The 14,079-nt window shown below is 37.5% G+C and overlaps 1 pseudogene; it reads left to right on the top strand.

Moving 5' to 3' along the window:
• The first annotated feature begins 6,530 nt into the window (after window positions 1-6,530).
• On the top strand, window positions 6,531-7,703 carry LOC110128199 (protein FAM204A pseudogene; annotated as a pseudogene).
• The last annotated feature ends 6,376 nt before the right edge of the window (window positions 7,704-14,079 follow it).

Consider the following 14,079-nt stretch of genomic DNA (forward strand, 5'->3'; position numbering starts at 1 on the left):
TGCCAGCTCTTGAAATAATTAAAAGTACATACCAATTCCAAGACTGGGCTTCAGTCATTTATGGGAAGCCAGGAGACAGAACAAGAAGCAGGTTTCTTTGTGACTAATTTAATCTGGATAGCAAGAGCTGTTTCTTTTACCTGCAGCAAAAGTCTTAATTAGGGTGAGAAGACTGCCCCTGAGCAGGCCACGCAGGCTCCAGGGGGTCAAACCACACCACACATCCCCAGAAGCCAGATACCTCCCCAAATGAATCAGTCCCTCTCCAAATGAGAAATGCTTCATAGACAAGTAGCTTTTCAAATCCCTAGGCTCATACACCACTACCCTCTGCAGATCCCTTTGTGACCTTGAGATTACCTTAGTCTCGGTTACCATCCACAGAAGCAAGGAATCACTGTCCACAGATCTCAAGGGAACTGGCAGAGCAGGAGAGGAGTCAACCAGAATATGTCTCATTTGTCTTGGGTACTTTTTCCCCATTGCCAGCTATCTCTTGTGCTCTGGCACTTCTGCTTCTTCAGGTTTATGCACCAGCTGACATTTTCCTGAATTCTGATTTTGTGTTCTATCTCAGGTATTCTGATCCTACCTCTCCCATTCAATGAAGGGGTTCCTGTGGACAGAACCCAGAACCAATCATAAGGGAAGACCTCCATTACCTTCAGCTTCTCATATTTCTAATTTAAGAGACTTTAGGTGTGAGGGTGAACGTTTGCCATTGTAATCAATTAAATTCAAATATGAAAAACAATTCAAATATGAAACAAAATCTTCTCCTTGCAGCTCCTGACATTCAGGACAGTGCCTCATTTTATCAGGCATAGAGAAAATAGAGGGATGAGGAAAGCGTCGCTAACCTTTAACTCTTGAATAAAACAACGTATTTTTATTTATCAAGCCAGATGAGTTGAAGAATTTACTATTGCAATATTCTCCTAACAAATCTCCCCATTTTCAATCTTGCCCCTGTTCTAATCCAGTCTCTTGTAAACTGAATAATTTTTCTAAACAACAAATCAGTTCAAGTCACTTTCTTCCTAAAATCTTTCAGTGGATCATTGCCTATTAGACAAAATCTGCACTCCTTTTCATAGTCAACAGCAGAGCTTCCCAATCAGTGTGCCCGAAATGAATTATGAGTGTACCCAGATATTGATCACCTCAGCCTAGCAGAGAGACCTAGGGCAACTGAGCCCTAGAGACTTTGGCCTTAGGAAGAGAAGTCTTTCAAATTATGAGAAAGACTGAAGAGTTAGCTCCTAAATGCACACACACACAAGTTCACATTCATATTATTTTTCTTGATAAATGAATGTATGGATGCTTACTGTATAGACTAATAGAACATTATAATGCATCATAATCACCAAGAAAACAAATTGAAATCCAGATTTACAAATGCTACCACAGAGATACAGTAAATCTGGAACTCTTCACTTTTTTATTAATTTTTATTGGAGTACAGTTGTGTTCATTTCTATTGTACAGCAAAGCAAATCAGCTATATGTTTAAATGTATTCCCTCTTTTTTGGATTTCCTTCCCATTTAGGATCACCACAGAGCACTGAGTATAGTTCTTACAGTAGCCTCTCATTAGTTACCTGTTTTACACATAGCATCAATACGGTGTGTGTGTCACTCCCAATCTCTCAATTCATCCAGCTCCCCCCATCCCCGCAAGGACCCTTCATTTTTTTAAGAAGCAGCCCATGTAACTCTGATGCAAATGGTTTGTGGATCACACTTGGAGAATTACAGCCTACTCTAGTTATAATGGACCATACCAAAATTCTCCAAATACATGTCTTCTCTTCCTTGTTTTCACTCAAACTGTGTTCCCTGTGCCTGGGATGCCTGTCATGCACCGGATCACCTAGTTAACCCTCATTTGTTCTCCAGGCCTATGCTTAGACCTTGTTTCCCCTGGAAAGCTTTCCCAGATTCATAAGGCATATTGGGTGTCTCTCATATATACTCTCTGAGGCCCCATACTTCTCTTACAGCATTTAAATAATTACCTACCATAAAGGTAAGGGTCATGTCAATGTTGTTTATCATTTTATCCCTAACACACTCTAGCATATGGCCAAGTTTATTATAGGCATTCAGTAAGCAATCGAATGAATGCCTTATCTTGAATACAAGTCACAAAAGAAATTTAACTACAATTGGTCATTTCAAATCTAGGTGTGATAACCTCTATTAGCCTCAAAATGGAGTGAGTCACCAATCTAGTTCTACACTAAGAGAGCCAGGAACCCAATCCTACCCCATTTCCTAGTTTATATGAGCATTCCTTATGCTCTGAAGCAAAACTGCCACTGCTTCCAAAAATTTCTTCTATGGATTATCACTTATAAGGTCCATGACATTCCTTGTCATCCCTGACAGTTTCTCATTCACTGACATCTTGACAATGGCTTTAATTGCCCAATAAACCTCAGAATTTTTTTCCTTCTGGCTTCCTTTCTGAATGGTTTTCTGCTATCCCAATTAGGGATAACATACGACTTTCATCTAACCAAGGTGTTATAAAGCATTCCTCAGGCCCTGTCACCCTATCTGCTAAGAAGGATGCTAGTTTTAGAGCAACTTGGTTTAGGACAACTAGACCCAAGACATTCTTACTTTTAACATTGCAAGTCCCCCAACTGCCATTTCCCCCACCTTCAGCCCCTGGTAACCACCACTGTAGCCTTTGGTTCTGTGAGTTTGACTTTTTTAGATCCCACATATAAGTAATATAGTATTCATTTTTCCATGTCTGGTTTACTTCACACATAATGTCTTCCAGGTCCATTTGTTTGTCACAAATGGAAGAATTTCTTTCTTTCTCGTAGCTGAATAAAATTCAATTTTATAGCTACACCATATTTTCTTTACTCATTCATGAATTCATGGACACTTGGATTGTTGGTTAAAGAGTGAAAACTTTCTGTTATAAAGTGAATAAGTTCTAACGTAGAGCATGGTGATTTTACAGGCATATCTTGTTTTATTGCCCTTTGCTTTACTGTGCTTCACAGATACTGTGTTTTTCACAAATTGTGAAAAATATGGCAACGCTGCATCCAAGCAAGTATATTGGCACCATTTCTCCAAAAGCATTTGCTCATTTCATGTCTTTCATATTATCAAAATAATTCTATCGATATTTCAAACTTTTTCATTATTATTATATTGATCATGGTGATCTGATCAGTGATCTTTGATGTTACTATTGTAGTTGCTTTGGAGCACCACAGACCATGCCCATATAAGATGGTGAAGTTAATAGTCAATAAATGTTATGTGTGTTCTGACTGCTCAACCAATCAGCCATTCCTTCATCTCTCCTCAGGCCTCTCTATTCCCTGAGAGACAAAAATTTGAAATTAAGACAATTAATCAACTTACAATGGCTTCTAAGTGTTCAAGTAAAAGGAAGAGTCACAGTTTTCTCTCCAGGGGATCTTCCCGATCCAGGGATCAAACCCAGGTCTCCCACATTGCAGGCAGATTCTTTACAATCTGAGCTGCCAGGGAAGCTCCCTGGTGGAGTAAAGCTCCACACTTTACTCATTTTAAATCAAAAGCTAGAAATGATTAAGCACATTGACAGTAATATCAAAATATTACTTATTCTTTGTCACCCAAGAGCTCGGGTGGAAACGTACAATGAGATTAATGTTGTTTTTACTTTAAATTTTTTTTGCACTTTTAATTTATTTTTTAATTGAAGGATAATTGCTTTGCAGAATTGTTTTGATTTCTCAAAACACCAACAAGAATCGACCATAGGTATACATATGTCCCCTCCCTCTTAAACCTCCTTCCAAACTCCCTTACCATAACACCCCTCTAGGTTGTTACAGAGCCCAGGTTTGAGTTCCCTGAGTCATACAGAAAATTCCCATTTGCTATTTTACATATGGTAATGTAATTTTCCATGTTACTCTCTATATATATCCCACCTTCTCCTTCTTCCCCACTCTCCCATGTCCATAAGTATGTTCTTTATATCTGTGTTTCCATTGCTGCCCTGCAAATAATTTTATCAATATCACCTTTCTAGATTCCATATTTATGTGCTGGTAAATGGTATTTGTTTTTCTCTTTCTGACTTACTTCACTCTGTACAATAGGCTCTAGATTTATCCACCTTATTAGAACCTCATTAGAACTCTTAATCCATTCATCTGTTGATGGACATCTAGGTTGCTTCCATGTTCTAGCTATTGTAAATAGTGCTGCAATGAACATTGGGGCACATGTGTCTTTTTCAATTTTGGTTTCTTCAGGGTATATGCCTAGTAGTGGAATTGCTGGGACCTATGGTGGTTTTACTCCTAGTTTTTTAAAGGAATCTCCATACTGTCTTCCATATTGGCTGTATCAATTTACATTCCTATCAACAATGTAAGAGGGTTCCCTTTTCTCCACATCCTCTCCAGCATTTATTGTTTGTAGACTTTTTGATGGTGGCCATTCTGACCAGTGTGAGGTGATATCTCATTGTAGTTTTGATTTGCATTTCTCTAATAATGAGCGATGTTGAACATCTTTTCATGTGTTTGTTAGGCATCTGTATGTCTTCTTTGGAGAAATGTATGTTTCAAAAGCAGAAATATAGACCAATGGAACAAGATAGAAAGCCCAGAGGTAAACCCACACACCTATTGCTACCTTATTTTTGACAAAGGAGGCAAGAATATACAATGGGGCAAAGACAGCCTCTTCAATAAGTGTTGCTTGGAAAATTGGGCAACTACATGTAAAAGAATGAAATTAGAACACTTTCTAACACCATACACAAAGATAAACTCAAAATGGATTAAAGACCTAAATGTAAGACCAGAATCTATAAAACTCTTAGAGGAAAATACAGGCAGAACACTCTATAACATAAATCACAAGATCCTCTATGACCCACCTCCTAGAGTAATGGACATAAAAACAAAAATAAACAAGTGGGATCTAATTAAACTTAAAATTTTTTGCACAGCAAAGGAAACTATAAACAAGGTGAAAAGACAGTCCTCAGAATGGGAAAAGGTAATAGCAAAAGAAATAACAACTGATGAAGGATTAATTTCCAAAATATAAAAGCAGTTCATACAAGTCAATATCAGAAAAACAAACAACCCAATCAAAAAGTGGGAAAAAGACCTAAACAGACATTTCTCCAAAGAAGACATACAGATGGCTAACAAACACATGAAAAGATGCTCAATGTTACTCATTATTAGAGAAATGTGAATCAAAACTACAATGAGATATCACTTCATACCAATCAGAATATTCATCATCAAAAAGTCTACAAACAATAAATGTTGTTTTTAAATTGCTAACACAGCATCCATTCTGCAATCCATGGATCAAGAAGTCGTTTCAACTTTCAAGTCTTATTATTTGAGAAGTACATTTTGTAAGGCTATAGATGCCATAGATAGTGATTCCTCTGATGGATCTGGGCAGAGTCAACTGAAAACTTCCTGGAAAGGATTCACTATTCTAGGTACCATTAAGAACCCTCATGAGTCATGGGAAGGCATAAAAATATCAACATTAACAGGAGTTGGGAAGAAGTTGATTCCAACCTTCATGGACAACTTTGAGGGTTCAAGTCTTCAATGGAGGAAGTCACATCAACTGCAGTGGAAATAGCAAAAGAACTAGAATTAGAAATGGAGCCTGCAAGAGGGAGGTGATGTAAGTATATTTCTTGCTGATTTGCATTGTTGTATGGCAGAAACAAGTACAGTATTGTCAAGCAATTTTCCCCCAATTTAAAAAATTAAAAAGAAGTGGAGCCTGAGGATGTGACTGAATTGCTGCAATCTCATGATTAAACTTTAATAAATGAGGAGTTGCTTCTCATGGATGACCAGAAAGTGATTTCTTGAGATGAAATTTGTTCCTGGTGAAGATTGTGGAAATGACAACAGATGATTTAGAAAATTACATAAACTTAGTTGATAAATCCAAGGCAGGGTTTGAGAGAATTGACTCTATTTTTGAAAGAAGTTCTACCATGGGTAAAATGCTATCAAACAGCATTACATGACACACAGAAATCTTTCATGAAAGGAAGAGTCAATTGATCCAGTGAAGTTTATTGTTGTCTTATTTTAAGAAATTGCCACAGGCACCCCAACCATCAACCATCAACCCCAACCACCACCCTGATCAGTCATTAACCATCAACATGGAGACAAGCTCCTCCACCAGCAAAAAGATTACAACACACTTCAGCAAGATAATAGTTAGCATTTTGAGTGATATTTTTTTAGCTGTACCACGTAGCTTACAGACTAAAAGGCTTCTGAATAGCAAGGGAGACCATCAACAAAATGAAAAGGCAACCTACTAAATGGTAGAAAATAATCGAAAATCATATATCTGATAAGGAGGCTAATATCCAAAACACATTTTAAAGCTCATACAACTCAATATTTTAAAAAACTGATTAAGAAATAGACAGAAGGTCAAAGTGGGCATTTTTCCAAAAAAAAAGCAAACAAATGGCCAACAAGTTCATGAAAAGATGCTCTACATCATTAATGATCAACGAAATGTGAATCGAAGTCACAATAAGATATCACCTCACACCTTTTGGAATGACTATTATCAAAAAGAAGAAATAGCAATGTTAGCAAGGATCTGGATAAAAGGAAACCCTTGTGCACTTGCTGGTGGAAATGTAAATTGGTGCAACCACTACAAAAAAACAGTATGAAGTTTCCTCAAAATATTAAAAATAGAGCTACCATTTGATCCAGCAATTTCAGTTTGGATATTTATTTGAAAACCCTAATTTAAAAGATATATGATATATCTGGTTTTATTACCAAAAGGGGGAACTCTAGTTAATTTTATATAAATAAAAAACAAATGCATAATTTCCTTTAATAACTGCTGTAACTGAACCAAACTAAATTTCTACTATGGAAATGTTTAATGTTAGCTAAAAGTAATAAAGGACTGTTCTACATGAAAAAAAAGATATCTGCAAAGTCTTAAGATATAGAGTGGGCTGCTACCTCCTGACCTAAGTGAAATTGATGTTGAGTTGAATTCTGATGATGAGATCATATAAGAGAGCTCTGAACTTAACTTATAAGAGGGTAAAGAAGATGAAATCTTTACAAAGACAGAGATCTCAGATATTCCTACATATCAAACACTGAAGCAGAGGCAAATGTAAATGCACATGAAGAATGTCCCTCTGGAATTCCCTTAAATAGTGGAATAAATTTCAAGAATTGCATAAAATGCATTCTGACCAGAAAACCTCAACTTCAAGATCAGGAAAGAAAAAAAGAAAACACTCCAGAAAAAGCAAATTAAAGAATGAAGAAGAATCTTGTAATGAACAGTCTTCAAGTGAAACCCAGTGGAAGAAACTTAGTATTTTGGAGTCAATGAGAGGTTTGACCTCCACTGCTAAAAGGGAAAAAAAAAAGTTGAAAATTTGGGCCTTGAAAAGGGCATAGACCAGGCTGTGGAAGCGGGGAACATTGAGAAGGCCGAGAAACTCAACAACCAGCTAGCTACTCTAGAGCTTGGTGTAAAAATTGCCAAAGCAATTGCCTGCCACAACTTTGTAAAAGACAAAAAGGATGCTGAAAATTCACAGCTTTCATGAAAAAAGGAACTTGCTTGGGGATTTGAAGCAAAGAAGAGGTGGGAAACCAAAAGCAACATGGGATATACGTGACTTGTCAGAGTTCTTCAAGAACTTTGAGGCTTTACTTGAGTCTTCAATTGCTCGATTTACTGAGATTTTCCTGCTTATGTCAACTATGTCAAGAAATTGATGGAAACAGAAAAAAAGCATAAAATTTGGGAGTTGATTATCAAATCATTTTTCATTCTTTTTCTAAAGAGTTCATCCCATTGAAGTGAATGAAACAGAACATTTAGTTATTTGTGCAAGTAATCTAAGCATACATACAGGGGAAAAAGGATTTTTTAATTTATTTATATAGACCACCAGTATAAAATCAATTTTACTTTTCATCCACTTGGTGTATCATAGCCAATGAGCGCCTTACTTTCTTATCTGCACACAGTGTAACTGCACTTATTCTGGAGTTGTGTTTTAAGATTGGCATTTGTTTATAATGGGTTAGTCATAAGTACAAGAAAGATATTGTGTTTACAAATGACTTTAGTGTTATAAAAGTAATTATTGGTTCTTTATTTGAAGCAGTAGAGTTAATATTTCACAGTCACATAATAAAAGCAATTGATTTTTTAAAAAATAATAATAAAAGATATTTTCACCCCCATGTTCATAGTAGCAGTATTTACAATAGCCAAGTTATAGAAGCAACCTAAGTGTCCATCAATGGATGAATGGATAAAGAAAGTGTGTGTCTATATATAGAACAGAATATTATTCAACCATAAGAATGAAATCTTGCCATTTTCTACAATATAGATGGACCTTGTGGGCATTATGTTAACTGAGATAAGTCAGACAAGGAAAGACACATAACATATGATCTCTCTCAAATGTGGAATCTTAAAAAAAAAACTCATAGATACAGAAAACAGATGGTGATTGCAAGAGGTGGGGTGAGGGTAGGAGAAATGGGTGCATTTTTTGAAATATAAGTAAATTGAATCTAAAGGTTTTTATTGAAGGATAATTGCTTTACAGAATTTTGCTGTTTTCTTTCAAACCTCAACATGAATCAGCCATAGGTGGGTGAGATGCATGGAATTTAAAATTTTTTAAATATTCATGGCACTTTGGAAATCATTCATGAACAGGCACAGAGCAGTGAAAATTTTGAGTTGTCCAAGGTATGTGTTCCCACAGGACAATACTCTGTCTTCTTGTTTCAGCTCTCATAATGCAAACAAGAGTCCATTTTGCAATTATCTTATGAAGAAACCCAAATGAACTTTTCGGCCAACCCAGTATTTACTGCCATATTTTCTTCCCCTTACGTACTTCTTCTTCTTCTTCTTTTTTTTTTTTTTTTTTTTTTTGGTGATTTTGCTTTAAAATGGCCTTCATGCATAGTGCTGAAATTCTGTCTAGTGTTCCTAAGCACAAGAGTGTGATATCTTACAGAAAAATTATGTGTGTTTGATAAGTTTCATTCAGGCTTGAGTTACAATGATGCTGGTCATGAGTTCAATATTAATGAACTAGCAATTTATATTAAATAAATTATCTTTAAACAGAGGCACACATTAAACAAAGCTATATACTGATCAACTGATCACAGGAACTTAAGTTTGCATTTTGCTGGGAGCAGTGATTCAGGATTCACTAATTTCGTGTTAGCAGCAACTTTACAGAGTGTAACTACTGTGAATAATGAGAATCAACTACACTTTGGTCTTTTCCTTACAGCACTGATCACACATTATAAGTATATGTTCATTTGTGTAACTTTTAAATGTCTATCTCCTCCAGCAGACTGTAAGCTTCAGGGGAACAGGGAGTAGGATTTTTTTTTTTTCATTTGATTAGACCCCCAGTACCTGTTACCCCAGTGCCTAGTACATAGCTGGTGCTTGGTAAAAATTGTTGAATGGAAAATGAATGAATGAATAAGTAAAGTGCCTGTAGTTATGTGGCACAGAGGAATACCTGGGCAAGGAGCCAAGCAGATCATTACAGAGAGAGCTTGCAGACCGTGGTAAGAGGGACCATTGATTTGTTCCCATTTTCTATTATAGTAACTTTTGTCCTATAGTGTTGACTATACTCAATGCATAATTGAAGGATTTTCCATTGAGAGTAAGACATTTCAGGTGTCAAAGCAAAACACCACCTTCCTCTAAGTAGTTTAACATCCTTTCATTGTGCTGATAGTGAAAGCAGTCAAAAGCAGTTCCTGTAATCTGGTGACTACAAATAGCAGACAGATTTAGAAGGGGCATGGGGTTTTCTTCCCCCTTTCCATGGGAGGCCTTAAATTGGCTCTCAGATTCAGTCACAACTCTTTTGGGGGTTTAAATCTGTTAACGTTCCCCATGCAGAAGGCTGGAATGCAATTCTACATCATGTGTATTGAAATTGAATCACTCAGGCCTTTCTAGGTGTCCTGACATAACACGGCTAGACAGATATGTATTCACTTAGTAACCCCAGACAATGGATGATAGAACATAATCCACCTATCAGAAAGCCATCTTGAGGAGGCAGCTAATTGAGCCATTGTGGAAAGGAAGTCAAAATAAGCACAAGGACAAGTTAAGGAAGGCTTTATCCAACTTTGTAAGGAGTGTTTGAAAGTTGACCTTATGTCTAGGCAGACCTTATGTACACCTATGGCTGATTCATGTTGAGGTTTGACAGAAAACAACAAAATTCTATAAAGCAATTATCCTTCAAATAAAAAATAAATTAATTAAAAAGAAATGGTAAGTAACCCATTCTATGGTCACCCCTGGAGAGTGATTTGAGCGTCATCAGGAAAGGTACTCCCACCCTCATGAGACCTTGTTTTACACCCAAACTATGTCTCGGTTGTTTTGCTCCTCTGGACTAACCTTCCTTTATTTTCTTTCAGCCTCATTAAATCTCACCTATCATTCAAGGCCCTGTTCCTCGAAGAAGTCTCACTGGACATTAGGTCTCAGTGCCCTCTCTGAATTCAACTGTCAGACGTTCCAGGAATCATAGGACTCCTTTGCATGAACTGATTCCTTTTATCAGTGATAAACAGTGATGCAACTAACATTGTATGGCTCTGTTGACATGTCTTGCTAAAGGATTTTATATGCTATTGAAAGACAGGGACAATGTCCAGCATTTCCTCTGTATTCTCAACATTTCCTGGCACAATCTTCTGTATGTTTTGACCTTAAGTAAAGATCTGTTAAAAAATGAAGTCAAGATATCAACTTTTGTGAAGACTTCTCTGCTCATCTTACCTGGAAGGGACTTCTCTTTCCCTAGAGAACTATATTGCACTGAGAGTTTACTATATTCTAGAGATAACTCTGGGTAAATAAAGTTTGGGTGGTAGGGGCTGATAGATATATGATCATGACCTGGGATTTACCTTCTCCATTAACCAAGCAAGAGTTGTTTTTGGCACCTGGATCAGCCCAAACACATTTGGAATGCAGGTAGAGATGGTCTTTAGTGTCCTGAAATCCCTTTTTGGCCCTTTCACCTCTGAGATTCAGTACCTTCTTTCTCATGATCCTCTTACCCGCCACTGCTGTCCATTCCATTTAATTGTGTTTACACAGTCCAAATACATGCAGGTTGCTATCATTTCCATCCTCATGGTTGCCCCAGTCCAGACTGAGTCTCTTTCACCTATCTTCTCCAATCATCCTGGCTGATTCTCTAGGATCATATTTCAAGATCTTCTCTAGGTCTCTCACTGCCAGTCTGCCAAAAGTCAGGGTATTTTTCCTAGTGACTAGAACCCTGGATAGAGAGCTAGATTTCTATGTGCCCCAGTTGGACCTAGGAACAGTCCAGGCATCACCGGAATGACCTCTGCAACTCACCACAGGTTAAGGTCAACCCCTGGCTCACTGGTTAGCAAGGCCAGATAACTCTCAACCCTGGTGTTCTTCAGCTTCCTCCTATTTCAGAAATATTTGACTTTTTTAGATTAATTTTTCCCAGTTATACTACTATTTTCTGAGCATCCAAGTAGAATCCCTTTTGGCTTTTTCCTGTACATATTCTGAGGCTTGTTCTCTCTGTGTGCTACCCATGTCTCTGTTTTTGTTTCTCCACTTTATTTCTCCATGTCCCTTTCTGCTGAATCTTCTCTCCTTTGTTAGAGTAAGGTTACTCTAACCGATAACTCATAAGTCACTCTCACTTATAAGTTACTCTCACTCAACATCAGGAAGCTTCCACAAGCCTCTCACTAACCAAGCTGATCACTTGGATCAGGGCCTTGTCTAACTCAATGAAACTATGAGCCATGCTGTGTAGGGCCACCCAAGACAGACAGGTCATGGTGGAGAGTTCTGAAAAAACATGGTCCACTGGAGAAGGGAATGGTAAACCGAAACTTCAGTATTTTGCCTTGAGAACCCCATGAACAGTATGAAAAAGCAAAAAGATATGACACTGAAAGATGAACTCCCCAGGTCAGTAGGTACCCAATATGCTACTAGAGAAGAGTGGAGAAATAGCTCTAGAAAGAATTAAGAGATTGAGCCAAAGTGAGAATAACGCCCAGCTGTGGTTGTTACTGGTGATGGAAGTAAAGTCTGATGCTGTAAAGAGCAATATTGCATAGGAACCTGGAATGTTAGGTCCATGAATCAAGGTAAATTGGAAATGGTCAAACAGGAGATGGCAACAGTGAATACCGACTATTAGGAATCAGTGAACGAAAATGAACTGGAATGGCAAATTTAATTCAGATGACCATTATATCTACTACTGTGGGCAAGAATCCCCTAGAAGAAATGGAGTAGCCATCATAGTCAACAAAAGAGTATGAAATGCAGTACTTGGATACAATCTCGAAAACGACAGAATGATCTCTGTTCGTTTCCAAGGCAACCCATTCAATATCATTATAATTCAGGTCTATGCCAAAGAAGCTGAAGTTGAATGATTATATGAAGGCCTACAAGACCTTCTAGAACTAACACCAAAGAAAATGTCCTTTTCATCATAGGGGACTGAAATGTAAAAGTAGAAAATCAAGAGATACCTGGAATAATAGGCAAGTTTCACCATGGAGTATAAAATGAAGCATGGGAAGGCTAACAGGACTTTGCCAAGAGAACACACAGGTCATAGCAAACACCCCCTTCAAACAACACAAGGGGTGACTCTACACATGGACATCACCAGATGGTCAATACAGAAATCAGATTGATTATATTCTTTGCAGCCAAAGATGAAGAAGCTCTATACAGTCAACAAAAACAAGACCAGGAGCTTACTGTTGCTCAGATCATGAACTCCATATTGCAAAATTCAGACTTAAAGAAAGTGGGGGAAACCACTAGACCACTCAGGCATGACCTAAATCAAATCTCTTATGATTATACAGTGGAAGTGACAAATAGCAATTGGGGATTAGATCTGATAGAGTACCTGAAGAACTATGGACCGAGGTTCATAACATTGTACAGGAGGTGGTAATCAAAACCATCCCTAAGAAGTAGAAATGCAAAAAGGCAAAATGATTGTCTAAGGAGGCCTCAATAATAGCTGAGAAAAAAGAAAAGCAAAAGGCAAAGGAGCAAAGGAAAGATATATCCATCTGAATGCAGAGTTCCAAAGAATATCAAGGAGAGATAAGAAAGCCTTCCTAAGTGATCAGCACAAAGAAATAGAGGAAAACAATTGAATGGGAAAGACTAGAGATCTCTTCAAGAAAATTAGAGATACCAAAGGGATATTTTAGGCAAATATCTGCTCAATAAAGGACAGAAACAGTAAGGACTTAACAGAAGCAGAAGATATTAAGAGGTGGCAAGAATACACAGAAGAACTACACACACAAAAAAAAAATCTTAATGACCCAGATGACCAAGATGGTGTGGTCACTCACCTAGAACCAAAAATCCTGGATTGCAAAGTCAAGTGGGCCTTAGGAAGGATCACTATGAGCAAAGTTAGTGGAGGTGATGGAATTAGAGCTGAGCTATTTCAAATATTAAAGGATGGCACTGTGAAAATGCTGCATTCAATATGCCAGCAAAATTGGAAAACTCAGCAGTGGCCACAGGACTGGAAAAGGTCAGTTTTCATTCCAATCTCAAATAAAGGCAGTGCCAAAGAATGCTCAAACTACTGCACAATTGCACTCATCTCACATGCTAGCAAAGTTATGCTCAAAATTCTCCAATTCTCCAAGCTAGGCTTGAATGGTACGTGAACTGAGAATGTCCAAATGTTCAAATTTGTTTTAGAAAAGACAGAGGAACCAGGGGTCAAATTGCCAACATCAATTGGATCATCAAAAAAGCAAGAGAGTTCCAGAAAAACATCTACTTCTGCTTCATTTACTACACCTAAGCCTTTGACTGTGTGGATCACAACAAACTGTGGAAAATTCTTAAAGAGGTGGGAATACCAGACCACATTAACTACCTCCTGAGAAATCTGTATGCAGGTTAAAAAGCAACAGTTA

The sequence above is a fragment of the Odocoileus virginianus genome, chromosome X (genome assembly GCF_023699985.2).
Source record: "Odocoileus virginianus isolate 20LAN1187 ecotype Illinois chromosome X, Ovbor_1.2, whole genome shotgun sequence".
Taxonomy (NCBI): Eukaryota; Metazoa; Chordata; class Mammalia; order Artiodactyla; family Cervidae; genus Odocoileus; species Odocoileus virginianus.